Source organism: Scyliorhinus torazame, chromosome 11 (assembly GCF_047496885.1).
Source record: "Scyliorhinus torazame isolate Kashiwa2021f chromosome 11, sScyTor2.1, whole genome shotgun sequence".
NCBI classification, from domain to species: Eukaryota; Metazoa; Chordata; class Chondrichthyes; order Carcharhiniformes; family Scyliorhinidae; genus Scyliorhinus; species Scyliorhinus torazame.
Window position 1 is genome coordinate 57,855,828 of NC_092717.1, and position 25,334 is coordinate 57,881,161.

Sequence of the window (25,334 nt, forward strand, 5' to 3'; positions counted from 1 at the left end):
GAGCGGAATCCTGTATCACAGAGAGCAGACTCCCGTACCACTGAGAGCAGACTCACGTACCACAGAGATCAGATCCCGTATCACAGAGAGCAGACTCCCGTATCACAGAGAGCAGACTCCCGTATCACAGAGAGCAGAATCCCGTATCACAGAGAGCAGACCCCCGTACCCCGAGAGCAGACTCACGTACCACAGAGGGCAGACTCCCGTACCACAGAGAGCAGAATCCCGTATCACAGAGAGCAGACTCCCGTTTCACAGAGAGCAGACTCCTGTACCACAGAGAGCAGATTCCCATACCACAGAGAGCAGACTCCCATATCACAGAGAGCAGACTCCCGTATCACAGAGAGCAGACTCCAGTATCACAGAGAGCAGACTCCCGTATCACAGAGAGCAGACTCCCGTATCACAGACAGCAGACTCCCGTACCCCAGAGAGCAGACTCACGTACCACAGACAGCAGACTCCCATCTCACAGAGAGCAGACACAGATACCACAGAAAGAAGACTCCCGTATCACATAGAGCAGGCTCCCGTATCACAGAGAGCAGACTCCCGTATCACAGAGAGCAGACTCCCGTACCACAGAGAGCAGACACCCGCATCACAGAGTGCAGACTCCCGCATCACAGAGAGTAGAATCACATATCACAGAGAGCAGTCTCCCGTACCACAGGGAGCAGGCTCCCGTATCACAGAGAGCAGATCCAGTATCACAGAGAGTAGACTCACGTATCACAGAGAGCAGACTCCCGTATCACAGAGAGTAGACTCACGTATCACAGAGAGCAGACTCCCGCATCACAGAGAGTAGACTCACGTATCACAGAGAGCAGACTCCCGTATCACAGAGAGCAGACTCCCGCATCACAGAGAGTAGAATCACATATCACAGAGAGCAGTCTCCCGTACCACAGGGAGCAGGCTCCCGTATCACAGAGAGCAGATCCAGTATCACAGAGAGTAGACTCACGTATCACAGAGAGCAGACTCCCGTATCACAGAGAGTAGACTCACGTATCACAGAGAGCAGACTCCCGCATCACAGAGAGTAGACTCACGTATCACAGAGAGCAGACTCCCGTATCACAGAGAGCAGACTCCCGTACCACAGAGAGCAGAATCCCATATCACAGAGAGCAGACCCCCGTACCACAGAGAGCAGAGTCACGTACAACAGAGAGCAGTATCCCGTATCACAGAGAGCGGAATCCTGTATCACAGAGAGCAGACTCCCGTACCACTGAGAGCAGACTCCCGTACCACAGAGAGCAGACTCCCGTATCACAGAGAGCAAACTCCTGTACCACAGAGACCAGACTCACGTACCACAGAGATCAGATCCCGTATCACAGAGAGCAGACTCCCGTATCAATGAGAGCAGACTCCCGTATCACAGAGAGCAGAATCCCGTATCACAGAGAGCAGACCCCCGTACCCCGAGAGCAGACTCACGTACCACAGAGGGCAGACTCCCGTACCACAGAGAGCAGAATCCCGTATCACAGAGAGCAGACTCCCGTACGACAGAGAGCAGAGTCACGTACCACAGAGATCAGATCCCGTATCACATAGAGCAGACTACCGTAACACAGAGAGCAGACTCCCGTACCACAGAGAGCCGAATCCCGTATCAAAGAGAGCAGACTCCCATACCAGAGAGATCAGAGTCACGAACCACAGAGAGCAGAATCCCGTATCACAGAGAGCGGTATCCCGTATCACAGAGAGCGGAATCCTGTATCACAGAGAGCAGACTCCCGTACCACAGAGAGCAGACTCCCGTATCACAGAGAGCAGACTCCCATATCACAGAGAGCACACTCCCGTATCACAGAGAGCAGACTCCAGTATCACAGAGAGCAGACTCCCGTATCACAGAGAGCAGACTCCCGTATCACAGACAGCAGACTCCCGTACCCCAGAGAGCAGACTCACGTACCACAGACAGCAGACTCCCATTTCACAGAGAGCAGACACAGATACCACAGAAAGAAGACTCCCGTATCACATAGAGCAGACTCCCGTATCACAGAGAGCAGACTCCCGTATCACAGAGAGCAGACTCCCGTACCACAGAGAGCAGACACCCGCATCACAGAGTGCAGACTCCCGCATCACAGAGAGTAGAATCACATATCACAGAGAGCAGTCTCCCGTACCACAGGGAGCAGGCTCCCGTATCACAGAGAGCAGATCCAGTATCACAGAGAGTAGACTCACGTATCACAGAGAGCAGACTCCCGTATCACAGAGAGTAGACTCACGTATCACAGAGAGCAGATCCAGTATCACAGAGAGTAGACTCACGTATCACAGAGAGCAGACTCCCGTATCACAGAGAGTAGACTCACGTATCACAGAGAGCAGACTCCCGCATCACAGAGAGTAGACTCACGTATCACAGAGAGCAGACTCCCGTATCACAGAGAGCAGACTCCCGTACCACAGAGAGCAGTATCCCATATCACAGAGAGCAGACCCCCGTACCACAGAGAGCAGAGTCACGTACAACAGAGAGCAGTATCCCGTATCACAGAGAGCGGAATCCTGTATCACAGAGAGCAGACTCCCGTACCACTGAGAGCAGACTCCCGTACCACAGAGAGCAGACTCCCGTATCACAGAGAGCAAACTCCTGTACCACAGAGACCAGACTCACGTACCACAGAGAGCAGACTCCCGTATCACAGAGAGCAGACTCCCATATCACAGAGAGCACACTCCCGTATCACAGAGAGCAGACTCCAGTATCACAGAGAGCAGACTCCCGTATCACAGAGAGCAGACTCCCGTATCACAGACAGCAGACTCCCGTACCCCAGAGAGCAGACTCACGTACCACAGACAGCAGACTCCCATCTCACAGAGAGCAGACACAGATACCACAGAAAGAAGACTCCCGTATCACATAGAGCAGACTCCCGTATCACAGAGAGCAGACTCCCGTATCACAGAGAGCAGACTCCCGTACCACAGAGAGCAGACACCCGCATCACAGAGTGCAGACTCCCGCATCACAGAGAGTAGAATCACATATCACAGAGAGCAGTCTCCCGTACCACAGGGAGCAGGCTCCCGTATCACAGAGAGCAGATCCAGTATCACAGAGAGTAGACTCACGTATCACAGAGAGCAGACTCCCGTATCACAGAGAGTAGACTCACGTATCACAGAGAGCAGACTCCCGCATCACAGAGAGTAGACTCACGTATCACAGAGAGCAGACTCCCGTATCACAGAGAGCAGACTCCCGTACCACAGAGAGCAGTATCCCATATCACAGAGAGCAGACCCCCGTACCACAGAGAGCAGAGTCACGTACAACAGAGAGCAGTATCCCGTATCACAGAGAGCGGAATCCTGTATCACAGAGAGCAGACTCCCGTACCACTGAGAGCAGACTCACGTACCACAGAGATCAGATCCCGTATCACAGAGAGCAGACTCCCGTATCACAGAGAGCAGACTCCCGTATCACAGAGAGCAGAATCCCGTATCACAGAGAGCAGACCCCCGTACCCCGAGAGCAGACTCACGTACCACAGAGGGCAGACTCCCGTACCACAGAGAGCAGAATCCCGTATCACAGAGAGCAGACTCCCGTTTCACAGAGAGCAGACTCCTGTACCACAGAGAGCAGATTCCCATACCACAGAGAGCAGACTCCCATATCACAGAGAGCAGACTCCCGTATCACAGAGAGCAGACTCCAGTATCACAGAGAGCAGACTCCCGTATCACAGAGAGCAGACTCCCGTATCACAGACAGCAGACTCCCGTACCCCAGAGAGCAGACTCACGTACCACAGACAGCAGACTCCCATCTCACAGAGAGCAGACACAGATACCACAGAAAGAAGACTCCCGTATCACATAGAGCAGGCTCCCGTATCACAGAGAGCAGACTCCCGTATCACAGAGAGCAGACTCCCGTACCACAGAGAGCAGACACCCGCATCACAGAGTGCAGACTCCCGCATCACAGAGAGTAGAATCACATATCACAGAGCGCAGTCTACCGTACCACAGGGAGCAGGCTCCCGTATCACAGAGAGCAGATCCAGTATCACAGAGAGTAGACTCACGTATCACAGAGAGCAGACTCCCGTATCACAGAGAGTAGACTCACGTATCACAGAGAGCAGACTCCCGCATCACAGAGAGTAGACTCACGTATCACAGAGAGCAGACTCCCGTATCACAGAGAGCAGACTCCCGCATCACAGAGAGTAGAATCACATATCACAGAGAGCAGTCTCCCGTACCACAGGGAGCAGGCTCCCGTATCACAGAGAGCAGATCCAGTATCACAGAGAGTAGACTCACGTATCACAGAGAGCAGACTCCCGTATCACAGAGAGTAGACTCACGTATCACAGAGAGCAGACTCCCGCATCACAGAGAGTAGACTCACGTATCACAGAGAGCAGACTCCCGTATCACAGAGAGCAGACTCCCGTACCACAGAGAGCAGAATCCCATATCACAGAGAGCAGACCCCCGTACCACAGAGAGCAGAGTCACGTACAACAGAGAGCAGTATCCCGTATCACAGAGAGCGGAATCCTGTATCACAGAGAGCAGACTCCCGTACCACTGAGAGCAGACTCCCGTACCACAGAGAGCAGACTCCCGTATCACAGAGAGCAAACTCCTGTACCACAGAGACCAGACTCACGTACCACAGAGATCAGATCCCGTATCACAGAGAGCAGACTCCCGTATCACAGAGAGCAGACTCCCGTATCACAGAGAGCAGAATCCCGTATCACAGAGAGCAGACCCCCGTACCCCGAGAGCAGACTCACGTACCACAGAGGGCAGACTCCCGTACCACAGAGAGCAGAATCCCGTATCACAGAGAGCAGACTCCCGTACGACAGAGAGCAGAGTCACATACCACAGAGATCAGATCCCGTATCACATAGAGCAGACTACCGTAACACAGAGAGCAGACTCCCGTACCACAGAGAGCCGAATCCCGTATCAAAGAGAGCAGACTCCCATACCAGAGAGATCAGAGTCACGAACCACAGAGAGCAGAATCCCGTATCACAGAGAGCGGTATCCCGTATCACAGAGAGCGGAATCCTGTATCACAGAGAGCAGACTCCCGTACCACAGAGAGCAGACTCCCGTATCACAGAGAGCAGACTCCCATATCACAGAGAGCACACTCCCGTATCACAGAGAGCAGACTCCAGTATCACAGAGAGCAGACTCCCGTATCACAGAGAGCAGACTCCCGTATCACAGACAGCAGACTCCCGTACCCCAGAGAGCAGACTCACGTACCACAGACAGCAGACTCCCATTTCACAGAGAGCAGACACAGATACCACAGAAAGAAGACTCCCGTATCACATAGAGCAGACTCCCGTATCACAGAGAGCAGACTCCCGTATCACAGAGAGCAGACTCCCGTACCACAGAGAGCAGACACCCGCATCACAGAGTGCAGACTCCCGCATCACAGAGAGTAGAATCACATATCACAGAGAGCAGTCTCCCGTACCACAGGGAGCAGGCTCCCGTATCACAGAGAGCAGATCCAGTATCACAGAGAGTAGACTCACGTATCACAGAGAGCAGACTCCCGTATCACAGAGAGTAGACTCACGTATCACAGAGAGCAGACTCCCGCATCACAGAGAGTAGACTCACGTATCACAGAGAGCAGACTCCCGTATCACAGAGAGCAGACTCCCGTACCACAGAGAGCAGTATCCCATATCACAGAGAGCAGACCCCCGTACCACAGAGAGCAGAGTCACGTACAACAGAGAGCAGTATCCCGTATCACAGAGAGCGGAATCCTGTATCACAGAGAGCAGACTCCCGTACCACTGAGAGCAGACTCCCGTACCACAGAGAGCAGACTCCCGTATCACAGAGAGCAAACTCCTGTACCACAGAGACCAGACTCACGTACCACAGAGATCAGATCCCGTATCACAGAGAGCAGACTCCCGTATCACAGAGAGCAGACTCCCGTATCACAGAGAGCAGAATCCCGTATCACAGAGAGCAGACCCCCGTACCCCGAGAGCAGACTCACGTACCACAGAGGGCAGACTCCCGTACCACAGAGAGCAGAATCCCGTATCACAGAGAGCAGACTCCCGTACGACAGAGAGCAGAGTCACGTACCACAGAGATCAGATCCCGTATCACATAGAGCAGACTACCGTAACACAGAGAGCAGACTCCCGTACCACAGAGAGCCGAATCCCGTATCAAAGAGAGCAGACTCCCATACCAGAGAGATCAGAGTCACGAACCACAGAGAGCAGAATCCCGTATCACAGAGAGCGGTATCCCGTATCACAGAGAGCGGAATCCTGTATCACAGAGAGCAGACTCCCGTACCACAGAGAGCAGACTCCCGTATCACAGAGAGCAGACTCCCATATCACAGAGAGCACACTCCCATATCACAGAGAGCAGACTCCCGAATCACAGATAGCAGACTCCAGTATCACAGAGAGCAGACTCCCGTATCACAGAGAGCAGACTCCCGTATCACAGACAGCAGACTCACGTACCCCAGAGAGCAGACTCACGTACCACAGAGAGCAGACTCACGTATCACAGAGAGCAGACTCCCGTACCATAGATAGAAGACTCCCGTTCACTGAGAGCAGACTCCCGTATCACAGAGAGCAGACTCCCGTACCACAGAGAGCAGACTCCCGCATCACAGAGTGCAGACTCCCGTATCACAGAGAGCAGACTCCTGTACCACAGAGAGCAGAGTCACGTACCACAGAGAGAAGAATCCCGTATCACAGAGAGCGGAATGCTGTATCATAGAGAGCAGAATCCCGTACCACAGAGAGCAGACCCCCGTACCACAGAGAGCAGGCTCACGTATCACAGAGAGCAGACTCCCGTACCACAGAGAGCAGACTCCCGCCTCACAGCGTGCAGACTCACGCATCACAGAGAGCAGACTCCCATATCACAGAGAGCAGACTCCCGTACCACAGAGAGCAGACTACCGTATCACAGAGAGCAGACTCCCGTATCACAGAGAGCAGACTCCCGTACCACAGAGAGCAGACTCCCGTATCACAGAGAGCAGACTCCCGTATCACAGACAGCAGACTCCCGTACCCCAGAGAGCAGACTCACGTACCACAGACAGCAGACTCCCATCTCACAGAGAGCAGACACAGATACCACAGAAAGAAGACTCCCGTATCACATAGAGCAGGCTCCCGTATCACAGAGAGCAGACTCCCGTATCACAGAGAGCAGACTCCCGTACCACAGAGAGCAGACACCCGCATCACAGAGTGCAGACTCCCGCATCACAGAGAGTAGAATCACATATCACAGAGAGCAGTCTCCCGTACCACAGGGAGCAGGCTCCCGTATCACAGAGAGCAGATCCAGTATCACAGAGAGTAGACTCACGTATCACAGAGAGCAGACTCCCGTATCACAGAGAGTAGACTCACGTATCACAGAGAGCAGACTCCCGCATCACAGAGAGTAGACTCACGTATCACAGAGAGCAGACTCCCGTATCACAGAGAGCAGACTCCCGCATCACAGAGAGTAGAATCACATATCACAGAGAGCAGTCTCCCGTACCACAGGGAGCAGGCTCCCGTATCACAGAGAGCAGTTCCAGTATCACAGAGAGTAGACTCACGTATCACAGAGAGCAGACTCCCGTATCACAGAGAGTAGACTCACGTATCACAGAGAGCAGACTCCCGCATCACAGAGAGTAGACTCACGTATCACAGAGAGCAGACTCCCGTATCACAGAGAGCAGACTCCCGTACCACAGAGAGCAGAATCCCATATCACAGAGAGCAGACCCCCGTACCACAGAGAGCAGAGTCACGTACAACAGAGAGCAGTATCCCGTATCACAGAGAGCGGAATCCTGTATCACAGAGAGCAGACTCCCGTACCACTGAGAGCAGACTCCCGTACCACAGAGAGCAGACTCCCGTATCACAGAGAGCAAACTCCTGTACCACAGAGACCAGACTCACGTACCACAGAGATCAGATCCCGTATCACAGAGAGCAGACTCCCGTATCAATGAGAGCAGACTCCCGTATCACAGAGTGCAGAATCCCGTATCACAGAGAGCAGACCCCCGTACCCCGAGAGCAGACTCACGTACCACAGAGGGCAGACTCCCGTACCACAGAGAGCAGAATCCCGTATCACAGAGAGCAGACTCCCGTACGACAGAGAGCAGAGTCACGTACCACAGAGATCAGATCCCGTATCACATAGAGCAGACTACCGTAACACAGAGAGCAGACTCCCGTACCACAGAGAGCCGAATCCCGTATCAAAGAGAGCAGACTCCCATACCAGAGAGATCAGAGTCACGAACCACAGAGAGCAGAATCCCGTATCACAGAGAGCGGTATCCCGTATCACAGAGAGCGGAATCCTGTATCACAGAGAGCAGACTCCCGTACCACAGAGAGCAGACTCCCGTATCACAGAGAGCAGACTCCCATATCACAGAGAGCACACTCCCGTATCACAGAGAGCAGACTCCAGTATCACAGAGAGCAGACTCCCGTATCACAGAGAGCAGACTCCCGTATCACAGACAGCAGACTCCCGTACCCCAGAGAGCAGACTCACGTACCACAGACAGCAGACTCCCATCTCACAGAGAGCAGACACAGATACCACAGAAAGAAGACTCCCGTATCACATAGAGCAGACTCCCGTATCACAGAGAGCAGACTCCCGTATCACAGAGAGCAGACTCCCGTACCACAGAGAGCAGACACCCGCATCACAGAGTGCAGACTCCCGCATCACAGAGAGTAGAATCACATATCACAGAGAGCAGTCTCCCGTACCACAGGGAGCAGGCTCCCGTATCACAGAGAGCAGATCCAGTATCACAGAGAGTAGACTCACGTATCACAGAGAGCAGACTCCCGTATCACAGAGAGTAGACTCACGTATCACAGAGAGCAGACTCCCGCATCACAGAGAGTAGACTCACGTATCACAGAGAGCAGACTCCCGTATCACAGAGAGCAGACTCCCGTACCACAGAGAGCAGTATCCCATATCACAGAGAGCAGACCCCCGTACCACAGAGAGCAGAGTCACGTACAACAGAGAGCAGTATCCCGTATCACAGAGAGCGGAATCCTGTATCACAGAGAGCAGACTCCCGTACCACTGAGAGCAGACTCCCGTACCACAGAGAGCAGACTCCCGTATCACAGAGAGCAAACTCCTGTACCACAGAGACCAGACTCACGTACCACAGAGATCAGATCCCGTATCACAGAGAGCAGACTCCCGTATCACAGAGAGCAGACTCCCGTATCACAGAGAGCAGAATCCCGTATCACAGAGAGCAGACCCCCGTACCCCGAGAGCAGACTCACGTACCACAGAGGGCAGACTCCCGTACCACAGAGAGCAGAATCCCGTATCACAGAGAGCAGACTCCCGTACGACAGAGAGCAGAGTCACGTACCACAGAGATCAGATCCCGTATCACATAGAGCAGACTACCGTAACACAGAGAGCAGACTCCCGTACCACAGAGAGCCGAATCCCGTATCAAAGAGAGCAGACTCCCATACCAGAGAGATCAGAGTCACGAACCACAGAGAGCAGAATCCCGTATCACAGAGAGCGGTATCCCGTATCACAGAGAGCGGAATCCTGTATCACAGAGAGCAGACTCCCGTACCACAGAGAGCAGACTCCCGTATCACAGAGAGCAGACTCCCATATCACAGAGAGCACACTCCCATATCACAGAGAGCAGACTCCCGAATCACAGATAGCAGACTCCAGTATCACAGAGAGCAGACTCCCGTATCACAGAGAGCAGACTCCCGTATCACAGACAGCAGACTCACGTACCCCAGAGAGCAGACTCCCGTACCACAGAGAGCAGACTCCCGTATCACAGAGAGCAGACTCCCATATCACAGAGAGCACACTCCCATATCACAGAGAGCAGACTCCCGAATCACAGATAGCAGACTCCAGTATCACAGAGAGCAGACTCCCGTATCACAGAGAGCAGACTCCCGTATCACAGACAGCAGACTCACGTACCCCAGAGAGCAGACTCACGTACCACAGAGAGCAGACTCACGTATCACAGAGAGCAGACTCCCGTACCATAGATAGAAGACTCCCGTTCACAGAGAGCAGACTCCCGTATCACAGAGAGCAGACTCCCGTACCACAGAGAGCAGACTCCCGCATCACAGAGTGCAGACTCCCGTATCACAGAGAGCAGACTCCTGTACCACAGAGAGCAGAGTCACGTACCACAGAGAGAAGAATCCCGTATCACAGAGAGCGGAATGCTGTATCATAGAGAGCAGAATCCCGTACCACAGAGAGCAGACCCCCGTACCACAGAGAGCAGGCTCACGTATCACAGAGAGCAGACTCCCGTACCACAGAGAGCAGACCCCCGCCTCACAGCGTGCAGACTCACGCATCACAGAGAGCAGACTCCCATATCACAGAGAGCAGACTCCCGTACCACAGAGAGCAGACTACCGTATCACAGAGAGCAGACTCCCGTATCACAGAGAGCAGACTCCCGTACCACAGAGAGCAGACTCCCGCATCACAGAGTGCAGACTCCCATATCACAGAGAGCAGACTCCTGTACCACAGAGAGCAGAGTCACGTACCACAGAGAGAAGAATCCCGTATCACAGAGAGCGGAATGCTGTATCATAGAGAGCAGAATCCCGTACCACAGAGAGCAGACCCCCGTACCACAGAGAGCAGACTCCCGTCTCACAGAGAGCAGACACCGGTACCACAGAAAGAAGACTCCCGTATCACAGAGAGCACACTCCCGTACCACAGAGAGCAGACTCCCGTATCACAGAGAGCAGACTCCCGTATCACAGAGAGCAGACTCCCGTTTCACAGAGAGCAGACTCCTGTACCACAGAGAGCAGATTCCCATACCACAGAGAGCAGACTCCCATATCACAGAGAGCAGACTCCCGTATCACAGAGAGCAGACTCCAGTATCACAGAGAGCAGACTCCCGTATCACAGAGAGCAGACTCCCGTATCACAGACAGCAGACTCCCGTACCCCAGAGAGCAGACTCACGTACCACAGACAGCAGACTCCCATCTCACAGAGAGCAGACACAGATACCACAGAAAGAAGACTCCCGTATCACATAGAGCAGGCTCCCGTATCACAGAGAGCAGACTCCCGTATCACAGAGAGCAGACTCCCGTACCACAGAGAGCAGACACCCGCATCACAGAGTGCAGACTCCCGCTTCACAGAGAGTAGAATCACATATCACAGAGAGCAGTCTCCCGTACCACAGGGAGCAGGCTCCCGTATCACAGAGAGCAGATCCAGTATCACAGAGAGTAGACTCACGTATCACAGAGAGCAGACTCCCGTATCACAGAGAGTAGACTCACGTATCACAGAGAGCAGACTCCCGCATCACAGAGAGTAGACTCACGTATCACAGAGAGCAGACTCCCGTATCACAGAGAGCAGACTCCCGTACCACAGAGAGCAGAATCCCATATCACAGAGAGCAGACCCCCGTACCACAGAGAGCAGAGTCACGTACAACAGAGAGCAGTATCTCGTATCACAGAGAGCGGAATCCTGTATCACAGAGAGCAGACTCCCGTACCACTGAGAGCAGACTCCCGTACCACAGAGAGCAGACTCCCGTATCACAGAGAGCAAACTCCTGTACCACAGAGACCAGACTCACGTACCACAGAGATCAGATCCCGTATCACAGAGAGCAGACTCCCGTATCAATGAGAGCAGACTCCCGTATCACAGAGAGCAGAATCCCGTATCACAGAGAGCAGACCCCCGTACCCCGAGAGCAGACTCACGTACCACAGAGGGCAGACTCCCGTACCACAGAGAGCAGAATCCCGTATCACAGAGAGCAGACTCCCGTACGACAGAGAGCAGAGTCACGTACCACAGAGATCAGATCCCGTATCACATAGAGCAGACTACCGTAACACAGAGAGCAGACTCCCGTACCACAGAGAGCAGGCTCCCGCATCACAGAGAGCAGACTCCCGTATCACAGAGAGCAGACTCCCGTTTCACAGAGAGCAGACTCCTGTACCACAGAGAGCAGATTCCCATACCACAGAGAGCAGACTCCCATATCACAGAGAGCAGACTCCCGTATCACAGAGAGCAGACTCCAGTATCACAGAGAGCAGACTCCCGTATCACAGAGAGCAGACGACTCCCGTATCACAGACAGCAGACTACCGTACCCCAGAGAGCAGACTCACGTACCACAGACAGCAGACTCCCATCTCACAGAGAGCAGACACAGATACCACAGAAAGAAGACTCCCGTATCACATAGAGCAGACTCCCGTATCACAGAGAGCAGACTCCCGTATCACAGAGAGCAGACTCCCGTACCACAGAGAGCAGACACCCGCATCACAGAGTGCAGACTCCCGCATCACAGAGAGAAGAATCACATATCACTGAGAGCAGTCTCCCGTACCACAGGGAGCAGGCTCCCGTATCACAGAGAGCAGATCCAGTATCACAGAGAGTAGACTCACGTATCACAGAGAGCAGACTCCCGTATCACAGAGAGTAGACTCACGTATCACAGAGTGCAGACTCCCGCATCACAGAGAGTAGACTCACGTATCACAGAGAGCAGACTCCCGTATCACAGAGAGCAGACTCCCGTACCACAGAGAGCAGAATCCCATATCACAGAGAGCAGACCCCCGTACCACAGAGAGCAGAGTCACGTACAACAGAGAGCACTATCCCGTATCACAGAGAGCGGAATCCTGTATCACAGAGAGCAGACTCCCGTACCACTGAGAGCAGACTCCCGTACCACCGAGAGCAGACTCCCGTATCACAGAGAGCAAACTCCTGTACCACAGAGACCAGACTCACGTACCACAGAGATCAGATCCCGTATCACAGAGAGCAGACTCCCGTATCACAGAGAGCAGACTCCCGTATCACAGAGAGCAGAATCCCGTATCACAGAGAGCAGACCCCCGTACCCCGAGAGCAGACTCACGTACCACAGAGGGCAGACTCCCGTACCACAGAGAGCAGAATCCCGTATCACAGAGAGCAGACTCCCGTACCACAGAGAGCAGAGTCACGTACCACAGAGATCAGATCCCGTATCACAGAGAGCAGACTACCGTAACACAGAGAGCAGACTCCCGTACCACAGAGAGCAGACTCCCGCATCACAGAGTGCAGACTCCCGTATCACAGAGAGCAGACTCCTGTACCACAGAGAGCAGAGTCACGTACCACAGAGAGAAGAATCCCGTATCACAGAGAGCGGAATGCTGTATCATAGAGAGCAGAATCCCGTACCACAGAGAGCAGACCCCCGTACCACAGAGAGCAGGCTCACGTATCACAGAGAGCAGACTCCCGTACCACAGAGAGCAGACCCCCGCCTCACAGCGTGCAGACTCACGCATCACAGAGAGCAGACTCCCATATCACAGAGAGCAGACTCCCGTCCCACAGAGAGCAGACTACCGTATCACAGAGAGCAGACTCCCGTATCACAGAGAGCAGACTCCCGTACCACAGAGAGCAGACTCCCGCATCACAGAGTGCAGACTCCCATATCACAGAGAGCAGACTCCTGTACCACAGAGAGCAGAGTCACGTACCACAGAGAGAAGAATCCCGTATCACAGAGAGCGGAATGCTGTATCATAGAGAGCAGAATCCCGTACCACAGAGAGCAGACCCCCGTACCACAGAGAGCAGACTCCCGTCTCACAGAGAGCAGACACCGGTACCACAGAAAGAAGACTCCCGTATCACAGAGAGCACACTCCCGTACCACAGAGAGCAGACTCCCGTATCACAGAGAGCAGACTCCCGTATCACAGAGAGCAGACTCCCGTTTCACAGAGAGCAGACTCCTGTACCACAGAGAGCAGATTCCCATACCACAGAGAGCAGACTCCCATATCACAGAGAGCAGACTCCCGTATCACAGAGAGCAGACTCCAGTATCACAGAGAGCAGACTCCCGTATCACAGAGAGCAGACTCCCGTATCACAGACAGCAGACTCCCGTACCCCAGAGAGCAGACTCACGTACCACAGACAGCAGACTCCCATCTCACAGAGAGCAGACACAGATACCACAGAAAGAAGACTCCCGTATCACATAGAGCAGGCTCCCGTATCACAGAGAGCAGACTCCCGTATCACAGAGAGCAGACTCCCGTACCACAGAGAGCAGACACCCGCATCACAGAGTGCAGACTCCCGCTTCACAGAGAGTAGAATCACATATCACAGAGAGCAGTCTCCCGTACCACAGGGAGCAGGCTCCCGTATCACAGAGAGCAGATCCAGTATCACAGAGAGTAGACTCACGTATCACAGAGAGCAGACTCCCGTATCACAGAGAGTAGACTCACGTATCACAGAGAGCAGACTCCCGCATCACAGAGAGTAGACTCACGTATCACAGAGAGCAGACTCCCGTATCACAGAGAGCAGACTCCCGTACCACAGAGAGCAGAATCCCATATCACAGAGAGCAGACCCCCGTACCACAGAGAGCAGAGTCACGTACAACAGAGAGCAGTATCCCGTATCACAGAGAGCGGAATCCTGTATCACAGAGAGCAGACTCCCGTACCACTGAGAGCAGACTCCCGTACCACAGCGAGCAGACTCCCGTATCACAGAGAGCAAACTCCTGTACCACAGAGACCAGACTCACGTACCACAGAGATCAGATCCCGTATCACAGAGAGCAGACTCCCGTATCAATGAGAGCAGACTCCCGTATCACAGAGAGCAGAATCCCGTATCACAGAGAGCAGACCCCCGTACCCCGAGAGCAGACTCACGTACCACAGAGGGCAGACTCCCGTACCACAGAGAGCAGAATCCCGTATCACAGAGAGCAGACTCCCGTACGACAGAGAGCAGAGTCACGTACCACAGAGATCAGATCCCGTATCACATAGAGCAGACTACCGTAACACAGAGAGCAGACTCCCGTACCACAGAGAGCAGGCTCCCGCATCACAGAGAGCAGACTCCCGTATCACAGAGAGCAGACTCCCGTTTCACAGAGAGCAGACTCCTGTACCACAGAGAGCAGATTCCCATACCACAGAGAGCAGACTCCCATGTCACAGAGAGCAGACTCCCGTATCACAGAGAGCAGACTCCAGTATCACAGAGAGCAGACTCCCGTATCACAGAGAGCAGACGACTCCCGTATCACAGACAGCAGACTACCGTACCCCAGAGAGCAGACTCACGTACCACAGACAGCAGACTCCCATCTCACAGAGAGCAGACACAGATACCACAGAAAGAAGACTCCCGTATCACATAGAGCAGACTCCCGTATCACAGAGAGCAGACTCCCGTATCACAGAGAGCAGACTCCCGTACCACAGAGAGCAGACACCCGCATCACAGAGTGCAGACTCCCGCATCACAGAGAGAAGAATCACATATCACTGAGAGCAGTCTCCCGTACCACAGGGAGCAGGCTCCCGTATCACAGAGAGCAGATCCAGTATCACAGAGAGTAGACTCACGTATCACAGAGAGCAGACTCCCGTATCACAGAGAGTAGACTCACGTATCACAGAGTGCAGACTCCCGCATCACAGAGAGTAGACTCACGTATCACAGAGAGCAGACTCCCGTATCACAGAGAGCAGACTCCCGTACCACAGAGAGCAGAATCCCATATCACAGAGAGCAGACCCCCGTACCACAGAGAGCAGAGTCACGTACAACAGAGAGCACTATCCCGTATCACAGAGAGCGGAATCCTGTATCCCAGAGAGCAGACTCCCGTACCACTGAGAGCAGACTCCCGTACCACCGAGAGCAGACTCCCGTATCACAGAGAGCAAACTCCTGTACCACAGAGACCAGACTCACGTACCACAGAGATCAGATCCCGTATCACAGAGAGCAGACTCCCGTATCACAGAGAGCAGACTCCCGTATCACAGAGAGCAGAATCCCGTATCACAGAGAGCAGACCCCCGTACCCCGAGAGCAGACTCACGTACCACAGAGGGCAGACTCCCGTACCACAGAGAGCAGAATCCCGTATCACAGAGAGCAGACTCCCGTACCACAGAGAGCAGAGTCACGTACCACAGAGATCAGATCCCGTATCACAGAGAGCAGACTACCGTAACACAGAGAGCAGACTCCCGTACCACAGAGAGCCGAACCCGTATCAAAGAGAGCAGACTCCCATACCAGAGAGATCTGAGTCACGAACCACAGAGAGCAGAATCCCGTATCACAGAGAGCGGTATCCCGTATCACAGAGAGCGGAATCCTGTATCACAGAGAGCAGACTCCCGTACCACAGAGAGCAGACTCCCGTATCACAGAGAGCAGACTCCCATATCACAGAGAGCACACTCCCATATCACAGAGAGCAGACTCCCGAATCACAGATAGCAGACTCCAGTATCACAGAAAGCAGACTCCCGTATCACAGAGAGCAGACTCCCGTATCACAGACAGCAGACTCACGTACCACAGAGAGCAGACTCACGTACCACAGAGAGCAGACTCACGTATCACAGAGAGCAGACTCCCGTACCACAGATAGAAGACTCCCGTATCACAGAGAGCAGACTCCCGTATCACAGAGTGCAGACTCCCGTATCACAGAGAGCAGACTCCTGTACCACAGAGAGCAGAGTCACGTACCACAGAGAGAAGAATCCCGTATCACAGAGAGCGGAATGCTGTATCATAGAGAGCAGAATCCCGTACCACAGAGAGCAGACCCCCGTACCACAGAGAGCAGGCTCACGTATCACAGAGAGCAGACTCCCGTACCACAGAGAGCAGACTCCCGCCTCACAGCGTGCAGACTCACGCATCACAGAGAGTAGACTCACATATCACTGAGAGCAGACTCCCGTACCACAGAGAGCAGGCTCCCGTATCACAGAGTGCAGATCCAGTATCACAGAGAGTAGACTCCCGTATCACAGAGAGCAGACTCCCGTATTACAGAGAGCAGACTCCCGTACCCCGAGAGCAGATTCACGTACCACAGAGAGCAGTATCCCGTATCACAGAGAGCGGAATCCTGTATCACAGAGAGCAGACTCCCGTACCACTGAGAGCAGACTCCCGTACCACAGAGAGCAGACTCCCGTATCACAGAGAGCAAACTCCTGTACCACAGAGAGCAGACTCACGTACCACAGAGAGCAGACTCCTGTACCACAGAGAGCAGAGTCACGTACCACAGAGAGAAGAATCCCGTATCACAGAGAGCGGAATGCTGTATCATAGAGAGCAGAATCCCGTACCACAGAGAGCAGACCCCCGTACCACAGAGAGCAGGCTCACGTATCACAGAGAGCAGACTCCCGTACCACAGAGAGCAGACACCCGCCTCACAGCGTGCAGACTCACGCATCACAGAGAGCAGACTCCCATATCACAGAGAGCAGACTCCCGTACCACAGAGAGCAGACTACCGTATCACAGAGAGCAGACTCCCGTATCACAGAGAGCAGACTCCCGTACCACAGAGAGCAGACTCCCGCATCACAGAGTGCAGACTCCCATATCACAGAGAGCAGACTCCTGTACCACAGAGAGCAGAGTCACGTACCACAGAGAGAAGAATCCCGTATCACAGAGAGCGGAATGCTGTATCATAGAGAGCAGAATCCCGTACCACAGAGAGCAGACCCCCGTACCACAGAGAGCAGACTCCCGTCTCACAGAGAGCAGACACCGGTACCACAGAAAGAAGACTCCCGTATCACAGAGAGCACACTCCCGTACCACAGAGAGCAGACTCCCGTATCACAGAGAGCAGACTCCCGTATCACAGAGAGCAGACTCCCGTTTCACAGAGAGCAGACTCCTGTACCACAGAGAGCAGATTCCCATACCACAGAGAGCAGACTCCCATATCACAGAGAGCAGACTCCCGTATCACAGAGAGCAGACTCCAGTATCACAGAGAGCAGACTCCCGTATCACAGAGAGCAGACTCCCGTATCACAGACAGCAGACTCCCGTACCCCAGAGAGCAGACTCACGTACCACAGACAGCAGACTCCCATCTCACAGAGAGCAGACACAGATACCACAGAAAGAAGACTCCCGTATCACATAGAGCAGACTCCCGTATCACAGAGAGCAGACTCCCATATCACAGAGAGCAGACTCCCGTACCACAGAGAGCAGACACCCGCATCACAGAGTGCAGACTCCCGCATCACAGAGAGTAGAATCACATATCACAGAGAGCAGTCTCCCGTACCACAGGGAGCAGGCTCCCGTATCACAGAGAGCAGATCCAGTATCACAGAGAGTAGACTCACGTATCACAGAGAGCAGACTCCCGTATCACAGAGAGTAGACTCACGTATCACAGAGAGCAGACTCCCGCATCACAGAGAGTAGACTCACGTATCACAGAGAGCAGACTCCCGTATCACAGAGAGCAGACTCCCGTACCACAGAGAGCAGAATCCCATATCACAGAGAGCAGACCCCCGTACCACAGAGAGCAGAGTCACGTACAACAGAGAGCAAACTCCTGTACCACAGAGACCAGACTCACGTACCACAGAGATCAGATCCCGTATCACAGAGAGCAGACTCCCGTATCACAGAGAGCAGACTCCCGTATCACAGAGAGCAGAATCCCGTATCACAGAGAGCAGGCCCCCGTACCCCGAGAGCAGACTCACGTACCACAGAGGGCAGACTCCCGTACCACAGAGAGCAGAATCCCGTATCACAGAGAGCAGACTCCCGTACCACAGAGAGCAGAGTCACGTACCACAGAGATCAGATCCCGTATCACAGAGAGCAGACTACCGTAATACAGAGAGCAGACTCCCGTACCACAGAGAGCCGAATCCCGTATCAAAGAGAGCAGACTCCCATACCAGAGAGATCTGAGTCACGAACCACAGAGAGCAGAATCCCGTATCACAGAGAGCGGTATCCCGTATCACAGAGAGCGGAATCCTGTATCACAGAGAGCAGACTCCCGTATCACAGAGTGCAGACTCCCGTATCACAGAGAGCAGACTCCTGTACCACAGAGAGCAGAGTCACGTACCACAGAGAGAAGAATCCCGTATCACAGAGAGCGGAATGCTGTATCATAGAGAGCAGAATCCCGTACCACAGAGAGCAGACCCCCGTACCACAGAGAGCAGGCTCACGTATCACAGAGAGCAGACTCCCGTACCACAGAGAGCAGACTCCCGCCTCACAGCGTGCAGACTCACGCATCACAGAGAGTAGACTCACATATCACTGAGAGCAGACTCCCGTACCACAGAGAGCAGGCTCCCGTATCACAGAGTGCAGATCCAGTATCACAGAGAGTAGACTCCCGTATCACAGAGAGCAGACTCCCGTATTACAGAGAGCAGACTCCCGTACCCCGAGAGCAGATTCACGTACCACAGAGAGCAGTATCCCGTATCACAGAGAGCGGAATCCTGTATCACAGAGAGCAGACTCCCGTACCACTGAGAGCAGACTCCCGTACCACAGAGAGCAGACTCCCGTATCACAGAGAGCAAACTCCTGTACCACAGAGAGCAGACTCACGTACCACAGAGAGCAGACTCCTGTACCACAGAGAGCAGAGTCACGTACCACAGAGAGAAGAATCCCGTATCACAGAGAGCGGAATGCTGTATCATAGAGAGCAGAATCCCGTACCACAGAGAGCAGACCCCCGTACCACAGAGAGCAGGCTCACGTATCACAGAGAGCAGACTCCCGTACCACAGAGAGCAGACACCCGCCTCACAGCGTGCAGACTCACGCATCACAGAGAGCAGACTCCCATATCACAGAGAGCAGACTCCCGTACCACAGAGAGCAGACTACCGTATCACAGAGAGCAGACTCCCGTATCACAGAGAGCAGACTCCCGTACCACAGAGAGCAGACTCCCGCATCACAGAGTGCAGACTCCCATATCACAGAGAGCAGACTCCTGTACCACAGAGAGCAGAGTCACGTACCACAGAGAGAAGAATCCCGTATCACAGAGAGCGGAATGCTGTATCATAGAGAGCAGAATCCCGTACCACAGAGAGCAGACCCCCGTACCACAGAGAGCAGACTCCCGTCTCACAGAGAGCAGACACCGGTACCACAGAAAGAAGACTCCCGTATCACAGAGAGCACACTCCCGTACCACAGAGAGCAGACTCCCGTATCACAGAGAGCAGACTCCCGTATCACAGAGAGCAGACTCCCGTTTCACAGAGAGCAGACTCCTGTACCACAGAGAGCAGATTCCCATACCACAGAGAGCAGACTCCCATATCACAGAGAGCAGACTCCCGTATCACAGAGAGCAGACTCCAGTATCACAGAGAGCAGACTCCCGTATCACAGAGAGCAGACTCCCGTATCACAGACAGCAGACTCCCGTACCCCAGAGAGCAGACTCACGTACCACAGACAGCAGACTCCCATCTCACAGAGAGCAGACACAGATACCACAGAAAGAAGACTCCCGTATCACATAGAGCAGACTCCCGTATCACAGAGAGCAGACTCCCATATCACAGAGAGCAGACTCCCGTACCACAGAGAGCAGACACCCGCATCACAGAGTGCAGACTCCCGCATCACAGAGAGTAGAATCACATATCACAGAGAGCAGTCTCCCGTACCACAGGGAGCAGGCTCCCGTATCACAGAGAGCAGATCCAGTATCACAGAGAGTAGACTCACGTATCACAGAGAGCAGACTCCCGTATCACAGAGAGTAGACTCACGTATCACAGAGAGCAGACTCCCGCATCACAGAGAGTAGACTCACGTATCACAGAGAGCAGACTCCCGTATCACAGAGAGCAGACTCCCGTACCACAGAGAGCAGAATCCCATATCACAGAGAGCAGACCCCCGTACCACAGAGAGCAGAGTCACGTACAACAGAGAGCAAACTCCTGTACCACAGAGACCAGACTCACGTACCACAGAGATCAGATCCCGTATCACAGAGAGCAGACTCCCGTATCACAGAGAGCAGACTCCCGTATCACAGAGAGCAGAATCCCGTATCACAGAGAGCAGACCCCCGTACCCCGAGAGCAGACTCACGTACCACAGAGGGCAGACTCCCGTACCACAGAGAGCAGAATCCCGTATCACAGAGAGCAGACTCCCGTACCACAGAGAGCAGAGTCACGTACCACAGAGATCAGATCCCGTATCACAGAGAGCAGACTACCGTAATACAGAGAGCAGACTCCCGTACCACAGAGAGCCGAATCCCGTATCAAAGAGAGCAGACTCCCATACCAGAGAGATCTGAGTCACGAACCACAGAGAGCAGAATCCCGTATCACAGAGAGCGGTATCCCGTATCACAGAGAGCGGAATCCTGTATCACAGAGAGCAGACTCCCGTACCACAGAGAGCAGACTCCCGTATCACAGAGAGCAGACTCCCATATCACAGAGAGCACACTCCCATATCACAGAGAGCAGACTCCCGAATCACAGATAGCAGACTCCAGTATCACAGAGAGCAGACTCCCGTATCACAGAGAGCAGACTCCCGTATCACAGACAGCAGACTCACGTACCCCAGAGAGCAGACTCACGTACCACAGAGAGCAGACTCACGTATCACAGAGAGTTGACTCACGTATCACAGAGAGCAGACTCCCGCATCACAGAGAGTAGACTCACGTATCACAGAGAGCAGACTCCCGTATCACAGAGAGCAGACTCCCGTACCACAGAGAGCAGAATCCCATATCACAGAGAGCAGACCCCCGTACCACAGAGAGCAGAGTCACGTACAACAGAGAGCAAACTCCTGTACCACAGAGACCAGACTCACGTACCACAGAGATCAGATCCCGTATCACAGAGAGCAGACTCCCGTATCACAGAGAGCAGACTCCCGTATCACAGAGAGCAGAATCCCGTATCACAGAGAGCAGACCCCCGTACCCCGAGAGCAGACTCACGTACCACAGAGGGCAGACTCCCGTACCACAGAGAGCAGAATCCCGTATCACAGAGAGCAGACTCCCGTACCACAGAGAGCAGAGTCACGTACCACAGAGATCAGATCCCGTATCACAGAGAGCAGACTACCGTAATACAGAGAGCAGACTCCCGTACCACAGAGAGCCGAATCCCGTATCAAAGAGAGCAGACTCCCATACCAGAGAGATCTGAGTCACGAACCACAGAGAGCAGAATCCCGTATCACAGAGAGCGGTATCCCGTATCACAGAGAGTGGAATCCTGTATCACAGAGAGCAGACTCCCGTACCACAGAGAGCAGACTCCCGTATCACAGAGAGCAGACTCCCATATCACAGAGAGCACACTCCCATATCACAGAGAGCAGACTCCCGAATCACAGATAGCAGACTCCAGTATCACAGAGAGCAGACTCCCGTATCACAGAGAGCAGACTCCCGTATCACAGACAGCAGACTCACGTACCCCAGAGAGCAGACTTGCGTACCACAGAGAGCAGACTCACGTATCACAGAGAGCAGACTCCCGTACCACAGATAGAACACTCCCGTATCACAGAGAGCAGACTCCCGTATCACAGAGTGCAGACTCCCGTATCACAGAGAGCAGACTCCTGTACCACAGAGAGCAGAGTCACGTACCACAGAGAGAAGAATCCCGTATCACAGAGAGCGGAATGCTGTATCATAGAGAGCAGAATCCCGTACCACAGAGAGCAGACCCCCGTACCACAGAGAGCAGGCTCACGTATCACAGAGAGCAGACTCCCGTACCACAGAGAGCAGACTCCCGCCTCACAGCGTGCAGACTCACGCATCACAGAGAGTAGACTCACATATCACTGAGAGCAGACTCCCGTACCACAGAGAGCAGGCTCCCGTATCACAGAGTGCAGATCCAGTATCACAGAGAGTAGACTCCCGTATCACAGAGAGCAGACTCCCGTATTACAGAGAGCAGACTCCCGTACCCCGAGAGCAGATTCACGTACCACAGAGAGCAGTATCCCGTATCACAGAGAGCGGAATCCTGTATCACAGAGAGCAGACTCCCGTACCACTGAGAGCAGACTCCCGTACCACAGAGAGCAGACTCCCGTATCACAGAGAGCAAACTCCTGTACCACAGAGAGCAGACTCACGTACCACAGAGAGCAGACTCACGTACCACAGAGATCAGATCCCGTATCACAGAGAGCAGACTCCCGTATCACAGAGAGCAGACTCCCGTATCACAGAGAGCAGACTCCCGTACCCCGAGAGCAGATTCACGTACCACAGAGAGCAGTATCCCGTATCACAGAGAGCGGAATCCTGTATCACAGAGAGCGGAATCCTGTATCACAGAGAGCAGACTCCCGTACCACTGAGAGCAGACTCCCGTACCACAGAGAGCAGACTCCCGTATCACAGAGAGCAAACTCCTGTACCACAGAGAGCAGACTCACGTACCACAGAGATCAGATCCCGTATCACAGAGAGCAGACTCCCGTATCACAGAGAGCAGACTCCCGTATCACAGAGAGCAGAATCCCGTATCACAGAGAGCAGACCCCCGTACCCCGAGAGCAGACTCACGTACCACAGAGGGCAGACTCCCGTACCACAGAGAGCAGAATCCCGTATCACAGAGAGCAGACTCCCGTACCACAGAGAGCAGAGTCACGTACCACAGAGATCAGATCCCGTATCACAGAGAGCAGACTACCGTAACACAGAGAGCAGACTCCCGTACCACAGAGAGCAGAATCCCGTATCAAAGAGAGCAGACTCCCGTACCAGAGAGAGCAGAGTCACGAACCACAGAGAGCAGAATCCCGTATCACAGAGAGCGGAATCCCGTATCACAGAGAGCGGAATCCTGTATCACAGAGAGCAGACTCCCGTACCACAGAGAGCAGACTCCCGTATCACAGAGAGCAGACTCCCATATCACAGAGAGCAGACTCCCATATCACAGAGAGCAGACTCCCGAATCACAGATAGCAGACTCCAGTATCACAGAGAGCAGACTCCCGTATCACAGAGAGCAGACTCCAGTATCACAGACAGCAGACTCACGTACCCCAGAGAGCAGACTCACGTACCACAGAGAGCAGACTCCCGTATCACAGAGAGCAGACTCCCGTACCACAGATTGAAGACTCCCGTATCACAGAGAGCAGACTCCCGTATCACAGAGAGCAGACTCCCGTACCACAGAGAGCAGACTTCCGCATCACAGAGTGCAGGCTCCCGTATCACAGAGAGCAGACTCCTGTACCACAGAGAGCAGAGTCACGTACCACAGAGAGAAGAATCCCGTATCACAGAGAGCGGAATGCTGTATCATAGAGAGCAGAATCCCGTACCACAGAGAGCAGACCCCCGTACCACAGAGAGCAGACTCACGTATCACAGAGAGCAGACTCCCGTACCACAGAGAGCAGACTCCCGTTTCACAGAGAGCAGACTCCCGTACCACAGAGAGCAGACTCCCGCCTCACAGCGTGCAGACTCACGCATCACAGAAAGTAGACTCACATATCACAGAGAGCAGACTCCCATACCACAGAGAGCATGCTCCCGTATCACAGAGAGCAGATCCAGTATCACAGAGAGTAGACTCCCGTATCACAGAGAGCAGACTCCCGTATTACAGAGAGCAGACTCCCGTACCCCGAGAGCAGATTCACGTACCACAGAGAGCAGCCTCTCGTATCACAGAGAGCAGACTCCCGTACCACAGAAAGCAGACTCCCGTATCACAGAGAGCAGACTCCAGTATCACAGAGAGCAGACTCCCGTATCACAGAGAGCAGACTCCCGTACCACAGAGAGCAGACTCCCGTACCACAGAGAGCAGACACCCGTATCACAGAGAGCAGACTCCCGTATCACAGAGAGCAGACTCCCATACCACAGAGAGCAGACTCCAGTATCACAGAGAGCAGACTCCCGTATCACAGAGAGCAGACTCTCGTATCACAGACAGCAGACTCCCGTATCACAGAGAGCAGACTCCCATAGAACAGAAAGCAGACTCCCGTATCACAGAAAGAAGACTCCCGTATCACAGAGAGCAGATTCCCGTATCACAGAGAGCAGACTCACGTACCACAGAGAGCAGACTCCCGTATCACAGAGAGTAGACTCACGTATCACAGAGAGCAGACTCCCATATCACAGAGGGAAGAGTCCCGTACCACAGAGAGCAGACTCCCGCATCACAGAGAGTAGACTCACGTATCACAGAGAGCAGACTCCCATATCACAGAGGGAAGAGTCCCGTACCACAGAGAGCAAACTCCTG

At 53.7% G+C, this 25,334-nt stretch overlaps 1 long non-coding RNA gene across 2 annotated transcripts in view; it reads right to left on the reverse strand.

The window, feature by feature from the left end:
• LOC140385992 (uncharacterized) overlaps positions 1 to 24,899 on the reverse strand; it is a 67,020-nt gene extending 42,121 nt beyond the window's left edge. Inside the window, exon 1 of one of the 2 annotated variants that reach the window (XR_011933514.1) lies at positions 24,876 to 24,899. This is a non-coding gene — a long non-coding RNA (uncharacterized lncRNA). Of the gene's footprint in view, positions 1 to 24,765; positions 24,789 to 24,875 lie in introns of those variants that run through there. The other variant, XR_011933513.1, reaches the window with a different exon arrangement.
• Between the last annotated feature and the right edge of the window lie 435 nt (positions 24,900 to 25,334).